At 36.9% G+C, this 18,291-nt stretch overlaps 1 protein-coding gene across 1 annotated transcript in view; it reads left to right on the top strand.

The window, feature by feature from the left end:
• LOC107736862 (putative thiamine transporter SLC35F3) overlaps positions 1 to 18,291 on the top strand; it is a 52,145-nt gene that overhangs the window by 13,162 nt on the left and 20,692 nt on the right. The gene's annotated exons all lie outside the window — the stretch shown is intronic.

Here is an 18,291-nt window from a genome sequence, read left to right as displayed (position 1 = left end):
ACAATAGAGCTTATGAAAAACTTTAATTAAACACTCCAACTTAACACTAGAAAGTTAGTGCGGGTTTCTTCAGTACCATGTCATTTTTCTTCTCCAGCTGTGCCATCTTTTCTTCAATCTTCTTTTTCTTTTCTTGCTCCTTCTCCTTTTCACCTTTCACTCGAGCCTCAACAACCCGTTTCAAACGCTCGTCCCGCTTCCTAAAGCGGACAGAATTCACTTTTGAGTCCTGATTTGCATTCACACTTGCATTAATAATTCTGATTTATTGAATAGTACCATATCGATCAATGGCAAACGCATATGTGACCCTTGACCACAAACCCAGTCTTAAGTCGCTTCGGTATATTTTTAGCAATAGCCAAAAATACATTGTATGGGTCAAAATTATCGATTTTTCTTTTATGCCAAAAATCATTAGGATATTAAGTAAAGATCATGTTCCATGAAGATATTTTGTAAATTTCCTACCGTAAATATATCAAAACTTAATTTTTGATAAGTAATTTGCATTGCTAACTTCATTGGGACAACTTTAGGCGATTTTCTCAATATTTTGTGATTTTTTTTGCACCCTCAGATTCCAGATTTTCAAATTGTTGTATCTCAGCCAAATATTGACCTATCGTAACAATACTATACATCAATGGAAAGCTAATTTATTCAGCTTTCAGATGATGTATATATCTCAATTTCAGAAAAGTGACCCTTATGACTGGTTTTGTGGTCCAGGGTCACAAATGTATGCCATGAATGTGCTTTCAAATGATAAATAACAATTTATGGTATTATGAAAAATACCAGGGCAGAGTAAAAATACAGATTTTCCAATTAATTGCAATGTTCATTTAAACTTTCAACATCTGATTTTAAATGTCTGCTTTCTTCAGTATATCCATGGAAATTTTGTATTACACCATACACAAACCGGACAAACAATTCACTTTTTATCGCTATTCAGTTGTAAGTGAATGTGCCCTCTAAAGTAAAAAAATGAATTAAATTTGGAGCGTTTTAGTCTTAAATCATGTTATGCATTGAAATATTCTTTAAATCTATTAATCTATATGAAGGAATCTGTATTAAATTGAATCAGAAATTCAAATAATAATAAATCAGTGCAGATTCCCAGCCTTAGTAACTAGTTGACTCTATAGATATCAAAATTCTTTATGCTCGGGTACAAGAAAAATTATATTCACTAAAGTGAAAAGCACAAGCATTACTGCTGCTTGCATGAAGGAAAACAGAGTAAAACCTTTTCCTTGAAACTACTGTGAGAGGGAGTACTGTTGGAAATGAGCAATCATTTTGCCTAAAAATGAAATCACTTCAGAAAGAATTAGAAATTAACGCTTTGGTCTCTAATTACATACATCTTTTCTCTGATCAAAAAACAAACAAAACATGAGAAATTCTCGAGAAAGTTATGTGCAGATGGTTCTTGAGTAGTTTTGGAAGGTGGATGAACTTTAAATAAATGCCTGCTTTATTTTCAGCATCTTTTGTGTTTGCTTTGTCTGTTTCCATCTGTTTCCATCTGTTTCCATCTACTTCTTGCACTCGTGGGACAATGATGGGTGATTACTACTTGATTACCTATTACAGCTCAAATGCTGCTGCAAAGTGCAACTAGCTATTTCAGAGTATTTGAGGAGGTTTTGTTGAAAGGATGCTGTAATTTTGCAATAGACTAGTGGATTTAGTGATGCTCACAACAACAACATATCTATCTACGTATCACTATGTATATCATTCTATCATTCTTTCTATCAATCTCTGAATTTATTTTGTTCCATTCTCCTGAACCTGTTTCAAATTTCATTCAAATTCAGGAAACACATTCTCAGTTCAATTCTGAATAGTTGTTATTATCATCATCATCATCATTTGCTGTTTTTAGGGTCAACTTCTTATTAGATTTTAAATCATCCTTACATGTTTGTATATTTTGTTGACCATTTTAGTCACAGTCTGGAGTCCTGCCTATAGGTGAACACATGTATTCACAAAACATCTTGCTACCTTATTTATTGAAACAACCTTGTAAATATTTTAGCCTGTCCTCTTAGGGGATTGAGAACTGGGAGAACAACTGACTCCTGTATACTCTTATCTTGAATTGTAACATTTCTATTTCTGTCACCACCAGGCACATGGGCAGATGCTTGGGCCAAACTGATCACTGATTAGCATGAGAAACTAGAAGCGCTTTAAAGGGGTCATATGACGTTGCTAAAAAGAATATTATTTGGTATATTTGGTGTAATGAAGTGTGTTTATGTGGTTTAAGGTTAAAAAAACACATTATTTTCCACATACTGTTTCTCCTCTATGCCCCGCCTTTCTGAAACGCATCGATTTTTACAAAGCTCATCGGTCTGAAAAGCGAGGTGTGCTCTGATTGGCCAGCTATCCAGTGCGTTGTGATTGGCCGAATACCTCAAGCGTGTGACGGAAACGTTACGCCCCTTACCATATTGTGATGCCCTGTCCGGCCGGAGCGACGAGACAAAAACATTAAAACCCATTATAAACATGCATCCAACGGGGACATAATTACGGATTATAATGACTTATACTGTCGCCGTGTAAACATAAAACCATGTCTGCATTTCGGATATCGTCCTGTTTTGGAAGGCCAAACAAAGTAGTTTCGCTTTCACAACGAAGCACACAGCGTCTTCACGACATGGCTGCAGTGTCAACAATACTACAGCGAGAATAAAAGTTATGCTTTCTTTCTTTGCGTGAACATTTGGGCGGTGTTATGCAAATCTTCCCACATCGTGACGTAGACATGTGGGGGCGTGTTAGAATGAGCCGTTTTAGGTAGGCGTGGTTGACTCTTAACTTTTATAAAGAATATCTCTTTGGATTTGAGACTTTAGTCTTTGCAACTTTACAGATCTTCTTTATGCACCAAGATTTGTAACACTTCAAAGAGAAAGGAAAAATTGAAATCGCATCATATGACCCCTTTAAAACACAAGTCAGAAGCCAGCCTGTCAGTGTGTGTAAAGTCAGTGCGGTCCCAGCGTGTGTAATACGCACCACAGCCCGTCTCCATGCATACAGGAAAAGCAGGCAATTAGAGCAATGCTGGTGACATATCCAACACGACAGCCAATGGGGGAAGGGAGAAAGAAGAGGCAGAAACAAAACACCCCCACCCCCTCCACAGCCCCCCTCAGGCAGGCCTGCCCCTGCCCACCCAGTCTCATTCTGCATTAGTACCATGACTTTCCATCATCTTTTTCATCATCATCATCATCATCAACTAGGAATGAATCACGTTTCTAAGACTGACTGCATATGTCAATGCAGATTTGAACAACATATTTCCAGTGGCATTTTGAAAAAGCACATTTTTTTATTTCCCTGGCTCTTCAGCATTGGAAAGGTCATGCGTTTACTTTCTGGTCAGGTTGGCAGGTACCAGAATCATGACTCATAGATTGACCACAATTGAGAAAACTGAGAACTGAACTTGAAGGCAAGGTGTATAAAATTTTTTTTTTTTTCAAAATACTTTTCTTATATTCAAGTCCAGTGTATAGATGAATTTGAAAGTGAGCCATTTATAGATTGTTTTCTTTGAAATCATTATATGGGGTATTCAGTGGCATTGAATTGCACTCATGGATAGCGCCATTTATTTGCATTTGTTTTAGAACCAGATCCACTAAAGGAATTATGCAAACCAGCCAACAAAACAGCAATAATTAGTTTGTCTGATCAATGGCAGACAGGTAGGTGTGTTCTGGACACTTTGCTGACACTAGTAACACAGAAAAGACACATTTCACCTTTAATTAAGCACAAAATATGAATGCTGCTGAAATGTGAATGCCGAAGCAATGGAGTTTAAGACCAATTTAGTGGAGAAGGTTTAAACAACAGTGGCAAAAAGATTTAGATGTTGCATCTTCTTTTAAATCTTCACTGTTCATAGATTTTCAGTCATTTTGAATGTACAATGAACAGTTTATGAGTTTCTTGTAAGGGAAAAGCACTGAATATTATTTAAACTTCTCAAAAATGGTGCTTATCTTTGACATAATCATCATTAAGGATTTAAGTAAACCTGTTCTGAACTTGTTGCAGAAGTGAAAGTATTACTTGGAACAGACTAAAAATGTTGTCACCTCATGTCTCTTCCCCTCGAACCCTAAAGACTCTTAGAAAAACGAAACAAAAACAAAAATAAGTTCTTTTGGAACACCTTTATAAAAAATACATTCAATTCTCAGTTAAATATTCTCAGGTTTAATTAATTCTCATATGAATAGGCAAGACTTTTGGTGATGATTCCCAGAATACATAATTTCTCATCATTGCTCATTTACTGTACAGTACCATGTCTGTACTCTGATCTATGCAATTTAAATAAAACATACTATTTTCCCTCCATATCCTGCATAATAGATACTCAATCTAGTCTGTAGTTCTCAAGTGGTGGGTTGCAACCCAAACTGATAGCAGACAGCAAGGGAAATTTGTGCATAGTTAGAAAAACCAAGTTTTGGTTATTCCTTCATGTGCATATTCATAGCAAATACTAATACAATATTTTGCTATAGAGTTTGTTTCATGTGTTAGGCTGATATAATATTGTGCTGCTGTTTGTGCATTTACAAAATTGCCTTTTGTCCCATTCATGGCAATATTAATCCATTTTAATGTTGTATTTTAAGGGCAATTTGTTTACTTTTGTACAGCAAGCATGTCTAGTGCTGTGTTTGGTCGCTATTGATGTTCAATGTAAAATCTGGGTACTGAGGCAAAACTTTAGACTAGTTTCAGAGTCAGATTGATCTTGCCATTATAGCTTGTTATTCAGCACAAGATGATGGATTGTAGCATCTTTCTGATTTTCTCCTCTTCAACTTTCCAAGTGAAAGTACGGGCATACCTACTCCAGTTCTTTTGAAAGCAGGCCAAAAGCACCAGCTGCAGCATTGGAGGATACACAACCTTAGACGCGTGATTAGAACCCTGCTTGATCACTGTTGAAAGAGCTCATCCTGAACGACAAAAAACAATCAGAGCACAGATGGAGATCAAAGAGCGAAGGGACAGGCAAGATGCTAATGTATAAAGCTCTAGCGAAAAAAAAAAAACTTCTCTCCCCAGTTAATATTTGTAAAGCTGATGAGCCATAAACTTTTAAAACATCAGCAGATGAGTTGAGACGTCTCAACGATGCTGAGCTCAGTGCTGGAGATGATTACATATTCCCTTATAATAATAAGACAGTTTATTATTTGTATTTTTATTCTCTCTTAAAGGAATAGTTCACCCCCCCAAAAAAAATAGTTCTTTACTGGAGTTACATAAGCAGGTTTCACTAGACTCAAGTTTATTCCTTGCTTTAATTTTTAACCGTGCTAAATGGAACAAGTTCGGTATCTGTTCTGTTGGACTTAACCAACCTCAGTTTAAATGCAAACCCTCCTTCGCATCACTCCAACTCTGTCAAATTGAATTCTGAGGCCTTCCGTGCCTTGTTATATTATTTATTTTCTCTCTTTATTTGATGTGTCTGCATCATTGCATTAATTTCCTCATAGAGTTTCCTCTATGCCTTCTGGTAATGCAGCCATGACAGGAAAACTACATTTTATTTTCCTTCATGACAGAATGCCACTAAAAAATAAGAATGACTCAAAGGAAAGGAAATGGAATTTTAGATCAGGACTTTGATTCGCCATTGTTACCGTTTTAGACCACTTTAATTCCGTTTCTGGTCATGTCTGATTTCATCTTACGTTTATGGACGGGCTCTAAACTGCCAACAGCAGATTACACACATCAGCACTGGCCCAGAAAACAGTCCTCTGGCTAATGTCACTCCATCAAAATGACCATGCTTTCATGTCCAAATGATGCCAGTGATCAAAAATTGTGTTATCTGCTGCACAGTTATTGAATTTAGTTCAAAGTGACTAAAGAAGATTTATAATTTATTCACATTTTGTTTTTGGGGTATGTAATGGAAGCTACAAAAACATAAGATGAAAGGATGTTGGGATACCCTATCAGAAGCATTAGCCTATGTTTTGTTTTTGGTTGGGTTTTGTGGGTTTGGGGATGGGTCACGGTTGAGGAACAACCAACTATAACTCTGTCAGAGAATGTAGCTAGGCCCCACAGAATCCAGAATTTGGAAAATTTTGGATGAATAAATTAAAGCACAACTGTACACTTAATCAAATCACAATATGGACTAGTGTTTGTGAATATTAACTACAAAAGGCCGCTATTTAAATAGTTCTTGTTCTGCGTGTGTCTGTACAAATGAGTGGTGCAGTTTTGTCTACACATATTCAAGCACACATGATGAATGCCTGCCGATCGTTTCACCATTTGATAAAAACATTATATACTCTCAATTACACACAGAAACTCAAAGATCTTAACTATAAACCATTAAAATAAAAGTTTGGATTAACTTTAATATATGTATTACTATAGTAGAGTGTACTTTACAAAATTATTAAACATTATTTTTTAAGCAATATCACACAATTTTTCATCTGTGTTTTAATTTAAAACCTGTTATGCAGCACTTTATATGGAAAGAAAGAAAGAAAGAAAGAAAGAAAGAAAGAGAGGAATTGTTCACATTTCATTTGATTACATTTTAAAAGCTTATTAAAATTGTTAAAGTTTTATGCATCCATTTGATTATCACCAGCTTTGATAATAAAAATGTGTTAAATCATAAAATACAGAATCCAGAAAAAAATAAAAACATAAACAAAACAAAATTAACAACACAGAATTTCTGAAAAAAGAAAACATTTTATAGAGCACTATTAATGTTAAAATTGTAATAATTTTTTTAATTGTTAAATGTTTATGAATTTCATTGATTTATATTTTACTGTTCCACTGTGTCTTGTGCTGTCTCTTGTGCTCTTTTGAACATCTTTTGAAGGATTGAGTAAGATGTTTCAAGTTAGAAATAGTTCTAAAAAACCATCTTGAGATCCCTGAATTTGTTCCTGTGAACCGACATCCAAAGGGTGTAAACAGGTCTGGTTGATTGATTACACCCAGTGATTCTCCCACTGTGTTTGGTAATAGTGTGTCCCAGTGGAAAACTGCAGCAGCAGCAGGACGCAGATAGCTGCTAATAGCAGAACATGTGTGTCAGACTCTGATATGCAAGCGAACAGTGAATCCCACCGAAGAGCCCTACTGCTCTGTACCCGACAGCCGTACAGCTGCAAGATTTATCAGGGAGAGAGAGAGAGAGCATCCCTGAGAAGAAGGGAAAAAGAGGGAGCTGTACAAGAGGACTTCTCTAATGATACCGTGAATTGTGTATGCGAGAGAGATGGAGAAGCATGACAGAAAAAAAAGACTGGATAGAAGTGCTTTGTGCTGTTGTATTTTATCTATCTATCTATCTATCTATCTATCTGTTGTTGAATCAAATTGCCTATTGTTAAAGGGGGAATTTTCACTTTTTTAGCTTTTTTTTTTTTTTATATACATTTATTTAGGTTTCTGGCATGCCTGCCAGCTCACAAATGCTTAAAAGAAAACATGCAGCCAGTTTGTTATGGGCTGTCTGAGAGCCCGTCCACACGGAGACGCCTTTAGCTGTTTACATACAAATTTGTATCGTATCGGTGTTTCGTCCAGACGGATCCGGCGTTTTGGGAGCCTGAAACCGCTATTTTTTTAAACCGGGTCCCAGAGTGGATAAATCTGAAAAAGACACCCTTGCGTTTTCGTGTGTACAGCCAATCCATATATTTTGTGAAACAATTATGTCATCACCCCTAGTCAGACACCGCTACGTCACGTAACAGCAACAACAACAACAATGGCAGACTACATGTTTGTGTTTGTGCTACTGAGCCTATTAGCTTTACTAATGCAAAATCTAAAATTACTAATCAAACATGTTTGTATACAGCGCGCAAGGTTTATGCGCATGCTCCAAGTCTTCTTCTCAGTTTTTAATGTATCTCTGTGGCAGAATTACTGCATCACATACTGTACTGATCTGAAATGTATACTACATCGTTTTGAGTCGGTTTCAGTGGTATCGTGTACGCAAATATTTCTTGAGATGACGCCGTGTTTACGGAATTTTATTTTTAGAACGAAGAAAAAAAAAAGATTGGATAGGGAAAGCTCTGGCTTCGTGTGGATGTGGCTTGAGTCTGAAACTCTATCATTCAGAGAGCTGTTTTAATTTGCAGCCGGTTTCTACGTAGATAGCTAGCTATTTGAATAAGATCACCTCTGAGCCATATACGGAGTCAAAGGCAGCAATGCACGCGTCTTGTGTCGACACACGCCCCACGGAAGAGAGGGGTGGGGTGAGCAGAGCTTTATCATTTAAAGACACATGCACCGAAACGCATGCACTGTGAACAGAGCTGTTTTTGACAAGGTAAAAAGGGTGTTATTTTGCACGACCATTGAGGAATTTTAAACAAAGTATGTTACAGACATGTCATAAAGACCCTAAAGAATCATGCCAACTTGTGGAAAATGGGCATCCGATGTCCACTTTAAAATTTGTGTAAAATACAGAACATAAGAATCATCCCCAAAACCTTTCCTTGTCTCTTTTTGTGGCGATTTGATTCTTGGTATTCTGTTTTTCTTTCTCATTTCTTGTTTTGCATGTGAAAATTGTGTGTGGTGTGTGTGAAAATTATATGACTATAGTTATGTTATGATAAAGTAGATAACATACAAATACAGCTTCTCTCTCAGGGGAACCCGTTATAAATATCTAGATCTCTCTTTCTGTCTCTCGCTTTCTCCTATATCTCCTTATACTCTATACTGTTTCTCAGAAGCTGCCCTACTCCATATCAAAGCACAGTGAGAGTCCTCTGTCCTGTTACGGTAAAGCAGAGACAATCTTTTTTCTGTCTATTTAATCTCCTAGTGCTTGTGTTTCTGCCTTCACAGTCATTGTTCTTGAGACTCAATACAGTGAGTCCACAGCGCCCCCTACTGCCCTATCAGTCAATATGAAATTAAATCTAGTAGTGGCTCTGTGTGTGTGATTTTTGTGTTTGTGCTTTTGTGTGTTTGTTTGTTTGTTTGTTTGTTTGCGTTGAAATCTTTGCTCATGGGAAATAAAGGGACAAAACTGATAACCATAGTTTTTTGCAAAAGTACTGTGGTGCTACCATGGTTCAGCAATGGTTATCATATAGTAATAATATGATGTTTTGATAGGATATTGAATGATTACAATTTTCTTGTGCCATATGAATGCTGTATGCTGTTTTATGCTGGAATACATCAGATTATGGAATTAAAATGGGTTTGTCTCACACTGACTTTAAAGGAATAGTTCATCCATAAATGAATGTTTGCTGAAAATGTATTCACCCTCAGGCCATCCAAGATGTAGATGTGTAAGTTTGCCAATCGCAGCACATTTGGAGAAATGTAGCATTACATCACTCGCTCACCAATGGATCCTCTGCAGTGAATGAGTTTCCCTGGAGTAAGCAATATTATGCATAGAGGACTCATATTTTACCCGGAAGCAATAGTTTTAAGTTATTTGAGTCATGTGGATTAGTTGTGGATTATTGTGATTTTTTTATCAGCTGTTTGGACTCTCATTCTGACGGCACCCATTCACTGCAGAGGATCCATCGTTGAGAAAGTGATGCAATGCTAAAACTGCTAAGAGTTTGAATTAGGCTTTAAGCAAAGTATACGTTCTTATTGTTTTCTTGTAATTTATGACCTGAAATATGACCTGGACATGTTCTTGCAGCTTTCAAGTGATTCACTCATTGATTCACTGATTTGGACTGAACTAAAATCTATCTTTTGTTTTAGTATAGAATCACTTTACACATGTCACATCTATAGATAACACATCACCAGATGTCCCCCTTGTGTTTACAGTCTTTAACCTGTCTGTATCTGCTGTGCATTATGTTATATAATGATGATCCCACTATGTTTATGCTCACTATACCAGAGAATGCTGATATACAAAGGAACAAAAGAAAAATATTACACCAAAAATGACTAACAACAGAAATACGGTATCTATTACATTCCTTTCATGTCAGATGATAACTGTATTGTTGCACTCAAAAAGCACAATGCTACATTCTGTATTAATGCATACGGGGGTGTTCGTAATAGATTATGCTCTCTGTTTGAGAGCTTTACTTGTTTGCCTGAGCATAACAGCAGTAATGGAGACAGTACGATTATGAATCTCCTCCTTCAATAGTTTTTATGCAATAAAAGTGTCTAGTAGTGTTGTGTTTGAAGAAAAGTTGTAAAAGCAATTGTAAATGGTAAAACAGATTACAGGTCACACACCAAATCGGCTCATGGTCTCATAGTTCTGGACAGATCTTGTTTTTCTTTAAAGGGAAAATTCACAAAAAAATGAACATTTACTCACTCTAATGTTGTTCCAACAGATATTTTGAAGGTTGGTAACCAAACAGTTGCTGGTAGCCATTGACCTTCATAGTATTTTTTCCATACTATGAAAGTCAGTTTCATTCATTCATTCATTCATTCATTCATGTATGTATTAAGCGCCAATAAACATATACAGTGTATACTGTATATAGTGTGTGTGTGTGTGTGTGTGTGTGTGTGTGTGTGTGTCACACACACACACACACACACAATTTACATACATTTATTCATTTTAGCATAAAATGTTATGTTTGTTATGTTTGGAACAATATGAATGAATTTTACTTTTCATTTTTTGTGAACTATTCCTTTGACAGTATGTGGATAAGAAACGCCACCGCCAACCATCACCAAACACAGCAAAGAGATGATAGGGATGCAGATATTTATGCCCACATGTTTGAGTTTAGGAGGGGTTCTGTGGGTACTGAAGTGTAGGAGGTTGATGTTTTGCATACTCATCCATATTACTCTGTCTCTCTTCTTCACTGGATTCATTAGTTATGCTTGAGTGTTTTTTCAATAAAGACTAGATGTTAAAAGTATTGGTTTAAAGACATCTGGACCCGTGAGAATGAACCCTATAACCTGCACACGCACACGCATGTTCATGAATCGAGTTTGTTCTTTTCTTTTCTGTGTAGTAAATAATAGATAAGCTGTCGTGACCAAGCGAGGCTTCCCTCTACCCACTCAAATAATGGTAGTTTCTGCTGTGTGCTTCCCAGCAAGCAAATCCACTTCCCACTCTCTCACACACACACACACACACACACTCACAAATAATTCCCACACAGTTTGCAAATGACTGTCAAAATAAGAATGTTTTTCAAAACACACATCTACATATGAACTAATTTACATTATGCGGTTTTAAAGAATCTTGATTTTTAGCACCCGCAACTGACTAGCAACAGTAACGGCTATTGTCTATTGTTTCTATATTAACACAAGAAAAAAAAAATGCATTTATACAGTCAGGACTCAATAATAATTATAATAATAATAATATTAAAATTAAAAATTTTTTTTTTTTACCCAATATATTATTTATTATTTACTTTCATATAAATAAATGTATTTTTTGTTCAAATGTTAAGTCTTTATAAGAAATAAATTTTGTATTAATAGCTGGAAAAGGATGCATATGGCAGAAAATGTTTTCTTTGGAAGAAAATTTGCAGTAGTTGCTGGAAATGATGCACATGGCAAAACATTTTTGACTTAAAATTTCTGATTTAAAACATCTGCACAAGAAGCTGGAAGAAAGGTTGAAATACTGATGCTGTCATTATATGTGTCCGTCAACCTTAATCTCACCTCACACTCATCAACCTAAGGTTTAATATAAAGATGTTAGCTTTGATGTTAGCTTTGCTAAAAAATAAACTAATTAGCTTGAAGGCAATAGCTTTACATGACTTCTAGCTTCTCCAAGATGGTCATTTATGGTCATTAGCTGGTACAAACTGGTCCAGATGGTCCAGCTTTTAACTATTTTGGTCAAGATGGTTAGACCTCATAAACCCCTTTGGCCAAGCAAAACCAGCTGCTGTGTTTCAAATAACAGCTTGACCATCTTAAGTGTATCATTTCTGCAATAAAATTGCATCAAATGATCTCTTTAATTTGATGGATCTGACTGGGTCAGAAACAATATTGGCACAAACAATGGTGTGAGTTTGGGGTGGACAGTTTGTTTTTTCCAAACAATGACTGACGGAGGACTGAATGTCTGTTTTGACACAGTGTTGCAGAAATTGCCCACTTCACCTTTAAGGCCCTGTCACATGATTTGTGTCAATGTTCTGTAATGCATTGAACTTTGACCCAATGTCAAGATCATATCATGACATTCAAAGAAAAAAAATGATGTATAGCACAGCGTCAAAAATAGAGTGCCTCATAAAATCACCCTTCCACGACGCTATCTGCAATATTTTTCATGTGAAGTCTAAAGCGGTGCGTGACCTATAGATGACTCATGATAGCTCACAGGTATATATTCCACTCCAGAGATCCTGTTCTGGTTTCCATCATGATAGTCAATGTTCGTTTTAAATTATGTGCAGTCATTCAACTTTAAACACGTGAGGAGAATAGGAGTGGAAAATGGTCAGAAATGCAGTAAATGAAACAGAAGAGAGAAAGGTGAACGGGATAAGGTTAGCTCTTGGAGGAGTCACTCGCCCCAGTTAAGGGCCGGATTCAATCTTCACTCTAAAAAATGCTGGGTTGTTTCAACCCAACTTTGGGTCAAATATGGACTAACCCAACTTTTGGGTTAAAAATGTAATTGCAAATTTTAACCCAACAGCTGGGGAAGGAAGAAAACACTCCAACACTCTCTCCTGATCTCTTTCTCTCGCCATTGCTCTTGTACATTCCTCTAAGATGGGATGGGAATTTCCTGCGTCATGGCCACGGAGTGAACTGGCTTGCCTTAAATTGACTTTAGGGCTCCTGACCTGATGTTATTTTTTTGTGACAGATGCCAAACTGTTAAAATTTACTGTTAAAATTGGAGTTTAAAGCAGTATTTCACTTAAATGTATTATTATTATTATTATTATTATTATTATATTAAATTTGAAAATTAATTTAAAAATAGAAATGTTTTAGGTAGCTCCTCATTTAAGGGTTAACAAATTGTGATTGCTGTTATGCAGTGTTATGCTGTTATGCAGTGCAGATTGCTATAGTAATGATGTGTGTATATGTGTGTGTGAGTGGGTGTGTCGGTGATTGCTGCTGATTGTTGATCTGCGCCAGCTGTAGCTCATCAGCTCAGCTATATAACACCTGTGCTATCCGTCCTGTGTTGTCAGATCGTTTGGTGTTCCTGCTGTGTTCAGTTCTCTGTTCCTGTCCCTCGTCTCATTGGAATTCGTTTCCAGGATTCGCCCCCAAGGATCGTATGTTCTCGGGATATCCACGGGTGCCCATTTGCGTCCCTGCGCTACCAAGAGTGACTATATCCTGCACATGCCTTGTTTGACTCTTGCCTTTGGTCTGGTTGGGACCTTTTCCTAATAAACTGTTATATTTCACATTCGCAATTGAATCCTCCTTTTGTACCCGTGACAAATTGTTGTGGTATTTTGACAGATGAAGATATTAAAATTGGAAATAAAAGCAGTATTTTAAAGAAATGTATTTTATAAATTGTATTTAATGAAATATAATACAATTTCATTAACGTAATATAATTGTATTAATATTAAATTAATAATAATTATTATTATATAGAGTCTGAAAAAGAATTAAAATAATTATTTCAAAATTATTTTCTTAGGTTGGCCATTTTTATGTTTCTCCTCATTTAACTTAAAACATTGCGTTTGTTGTGTGTGTTTTGCTTAAATTTTAAATAATTTTTAGTTCGTTTTCTCTTGGTTAAACATTCATATTACTTTGGTAACATTTACAGATAAAGGGGGTTAATATGTTGTGGTACAGCGACGCAGCTGGCAGAATCAACATCATTGCTGAGATGTATGTACCTAAGCTGTGAAAACTACGGTGCAAATCTCTATAGGGCAAAAGAAATGAACTGCAGCACCGTGACTGTCCCGCGTGGAGAATGCGGGAGGATACCGCAGAGTGTTTAGTGGGAGGGGAGAGCACAGTTCAGGGGTAGAGGAGGCGCACGAGTCATTGAGAGCAGTTCGGTCACAATCAGCTTTAGGGATGTAGTCGATGCGGCTTGAGCTCCGTCTGTCCGAGCTCGTCAATATGAAGAAACATTCGGCCCGGGTCGCGCCGCTGTCCGCCTGTAACAGTCCGGTGCTCACCCTGACCAAAGTGAGAGGTACGTGCGCAACGGGCTCCGTCCGCAACGCGATTCGCGATTTAACCTCGTTCTGTAGGGCGATCTGCTTTCCCTTACGCGCTCTTTAGTGTGCTCTGTTGCTTTGAATCGAACTGTAGTGCATGCGAAAAATAGCATAATACCGAGAAACACCTCTCTCCTTTGCGCATCACCAGTCCAGATGTTTGGTTGTTCTCTGCGCCTTTTATGGTTGGAATATTAATATAAACAGATCATCGTTGAGGTTACAATGCATCAGATCTTAAAACATCTGCATTCGTTAAAATCCTAAAGGCATTTGGAATCAGTCCTAATAGTATTATATCTCCAAGAAGCATTTAAAATCCTAGTGGATTTCTGATTGTGATTGCTTCCAAATTACAAAAAGACCTTTACAATTTCTGACAAGGAGTTAAGAGAGAGGCTGATTATCTGTAAATTTCTTGAGGATATCATCTGCTGTTTCTACTGAGACACAATGAACAAGTCATTCCTTCATTTCAGATGATGATGTAAAAAGTGCATCTGCTTGTTAATGCAGACAGAAACTTCACACTCTTCATTTAGATGCTGGCTTCTTCCCATTGGCTGAGACAGTGTTAAATTACTGGAAAACGGCAGATTATTTACTGCTACAATATTTTTGTACATTTTACATGCTGTTTATATGCTTGTATAGAACTGTCATTAATGTAGCAGTTGACTGAAGTAGGGGAAAAAATTAGCAACTGTATTGAGGCATTTTGGCTGTAAATCATACTTTTTACTTTTTATACAATATTTGCAGTAAAAATACATGTATTGTCATTTTAAACAGTATAATTTTCACTTACAATTTTAAAATGTTTTATTTGTACACTTTTCGTGTTAAAATGATTCATTTTTGTGCATATTGTTGTCGTCGTTACTGTTGTTATGTTATTATTATTGATCAGATTTAGGTGCATCCTGATTTCATAGCAGTACAGTCAATGTGAGCAGTGAGCTGCTTGGTACATCAGGCTGATTACATGTCCCATACTTTCCCATTTCTGTGATGTATGAACCCCGTATGCTGTTTTTCCAGAAGCTGAGTGTGTGTGCATTTGTGCTCCAAACCATTATTTATATTAATTCTCGTTGCATTAGCTTGCATTTTCTAGATGCCTACAAAGCATGGATTTTTTTTTTTTTTTTAGCTTTAATCTTAGAAAGCAGGACAGAACACAGGTACTTTGAGTTCACATTTTCCTCTGGTTTTGTGGTCTGTATCAAACTTGTATAAGCACAGGCAGAAATATCAGCAGTTATTGTGAAGGTTTCACTCAGAACATTGTGGCAGGCAGTTTTGTCATTCCCTGACATCTCATTTATGCGCACTTCATAGTTATGAGTAAGTCTTCTCCAAGTGTCCAATCTGAAGTGATGACCAGCACCAGCTGGAGAAATGGACTACAAATCGACTCTGACTCACTGATGAACTCATGCTTCTGAGACAGGTACGCGCTTGTTATTGGTAATCACTATTTCTTTGGATAGTTTAATTGATTTCTTTGCACACATATTTGTGCATTTATATGAACTCTTGATCAGCAAAGGGTCTGGCTCAGAGGCTGAGGCAGAATCAACAGAAGCTGCTATACTCTAGAGTACGTTTGAGGTGGGATGTTTAACACTCTTTGGTTTGATCTTTGGTTTCAGCTCTGGCTCAGACCCAGCGGTCTACTTATACTGTTGCAGTGGTTTAGGCCTGCCTGCAGCCAAATTCTGGCAGCTTCTATGATTACTAAAAGCTTTATGCTGGCAGTTCAGAGATCTGTTGGGCCTTTGGGGCTTCCTTTGAGGTGAGGTACAGAAAATTGGGGGCTATTTCTTCGTCCATCCTATAGAAACCTGTTTGACATTTGGCCAAACCTTACAGTTGATTCAACATTACATTTGGACCTCGCTCGACAATATTTTGGCAAAATATCATTTTAGACTACTATTATTTATTTATGACACAAACTGTGAATGTTGTGAAAATGTATCTACACATTTGTTATGAACAACCAGTCAGTAAATACACAGATGCAAGTCTAACGAGCACGGTTATTGGTTCATTTTGAATTGAACATAAAAGAAAGACGACTCGCAGTTTAGTGAGGGAGTTATTTGTGAACGTCTATGAATGATTCACTGACTGATTGAGTCAGATTCAATCCACGAACTGAGTAACCCATTATACAGAATAGTGAAGTCTTTTGACTGACTCAATTAGTAAGAAACCGCGCATAAGAGGTGTTTGTTTGCAAATCAGACGTCATGGCTAGCCTAGCGCTGTGTTTGTTTTTGTTTGCAGGAAAACACTGGTCACAAACCGTTTTCCCGACTACATTTTAGATCACTGTTGTACATTTGTTCTTTTCATCTTCACATTTGGAGCCCTGAATGTCCAGAAATCACCAAGTTCAGCTTTAATCAAAGCAGAATGTATCCATTTTACTTAAACAACCACATTGCTATATGGAGAAATACCGTGTTTAGTTATTAGCCTAAGTAGTGCGATTAATTTCAGCTTGAATGTTAAGCCGGAGGAATCTGAAAACGTGAGCCGTTCCTCCATCAAGCACTAAATGTGATACAGGGTGCCAGAAGTAAGAGGCTGTGTAATAAACCTGCAGTGAGTCATTACACTGATGTGACTCACACGCCTTCACTGCCAAACTCTTTCTGTTCACATCTTGGCTTTCGTAAGAACTCTGCGTCCCTGTTTGGAAGCCAGTGGGCTGTTTTAAGTTGGTTTTTGGTACATATCCAGCCATTTTTTATTGAAGCGTTTTAATCAAACATATTTCACAGCAGTGAGCCGGGGCACAAAACATCTATGTTGTTGTGAGTTGTTTTTCTGTCTGACATCAGTCATTTTAATACAGAGCTTCAGTCTAATAATAACTTTTGCGTGTGGCTTGTGATACGTTTGTGTTTGGATGCACATAATCCCGACTAAGAGGCATTTTTCATGAGTGGAAACGGGTGCTTTCGTCTCTTGTTCAGTGCACTAGTTAGTGGGAGAGATCTCATCTGAGCTTCCCTTCAGACGTTTACATTTTCTTGTTTGAATTGCAGAACAAAGATATTAAGAAAGTCTTTGCTTGGGGAAATTATTATTCATTTTATATTATCAGACAGATTTTTATTCCATCAGTAAAGTATAGGCTTATGTATACATTTAAATAAAAAATGTAATTACAGACCGTATTTATTTTGTATAATGCTATAAAACAGTTCTGTCAAAACAGAATGGACCACACATCTCCGAGCGACACAGAGTAGCAGTGATTCAGTGAATCAGTTGTTTTCGAATAATTCGTTTGAGCGAATGATTCAATGACTCACTAGCCACTTGTTGTGTTCATGAATGAATCAGTATAGGCCTATTTGAATTTGATAATTGATTCTGTCAAAAAGACAGTCACTTGTCACCAACTACTGGAGTTTTACTATATTAACTATATCTTGAGGCTATGTATTACTGCTAATTTCTTTCTTTTTTTTTAAATGCAACCTTGATTTGTTCACGCAAGGAATTATTTTTGTCATTGTTTTTGCCGTAATTTTTTCTCCACAAATTAATTCTCCTGAAGTGCTGCTTATTTACAAGAACAGGACTTTATACATCTAGCAAGGCAGCATTTTATTGATGGGTTTTGGCACACTTGTCTCAGTGTTTGCAGACTGAGCTGGATTCATTTCGTACACTTAATTTGAAGGCTGCGAGCTAACTGTGAGATTACTTGGACACTTCACACTGTCAGTACATTAGTGTGGAAAGCTCTGTTTGGGGAGACACCTGCAGCACTAGCTCATCAATTAGATTCAGCAGGGGACTTATGGACGGTCTATTATGTATTGATCTAGAGCAGGAATGCTGACGTAACTCCAGTCTGTTAAACTGCAGTCTTTCTTCTGCAGGATCTACAGGCTGCGGTGGAGAAGGGGACATAGAGGGGTTGGGATAGACTTTAAGGTGTATATATATATATATATATATATATATATGAAAGTATTACTTTGCT

The sequence above is a fragment of the Sinocyclocheilus rhinocerous genome, unplaced genomic scaffold, assembly GCF_001515625.1.
Source record: "Sinocyclocheilus rhinocerous isolate Xijiao unplaced genomic scaffold, SAMN03320098_v1.1 scaffold1214, whole genome shotgun sequence".
Lineage (NCBI taxonomy): Eukaryota > Metazoa > Chordata > Actinopteri > Cypriniformes > Cyprinidae > Sinocyclocheilus > Sinocyclocheilus rhinocerous.
Note: the sequence above shows the minus strand (reverse complement) of the source record. Positions and strands in the feature narration are given on the sequence as shown.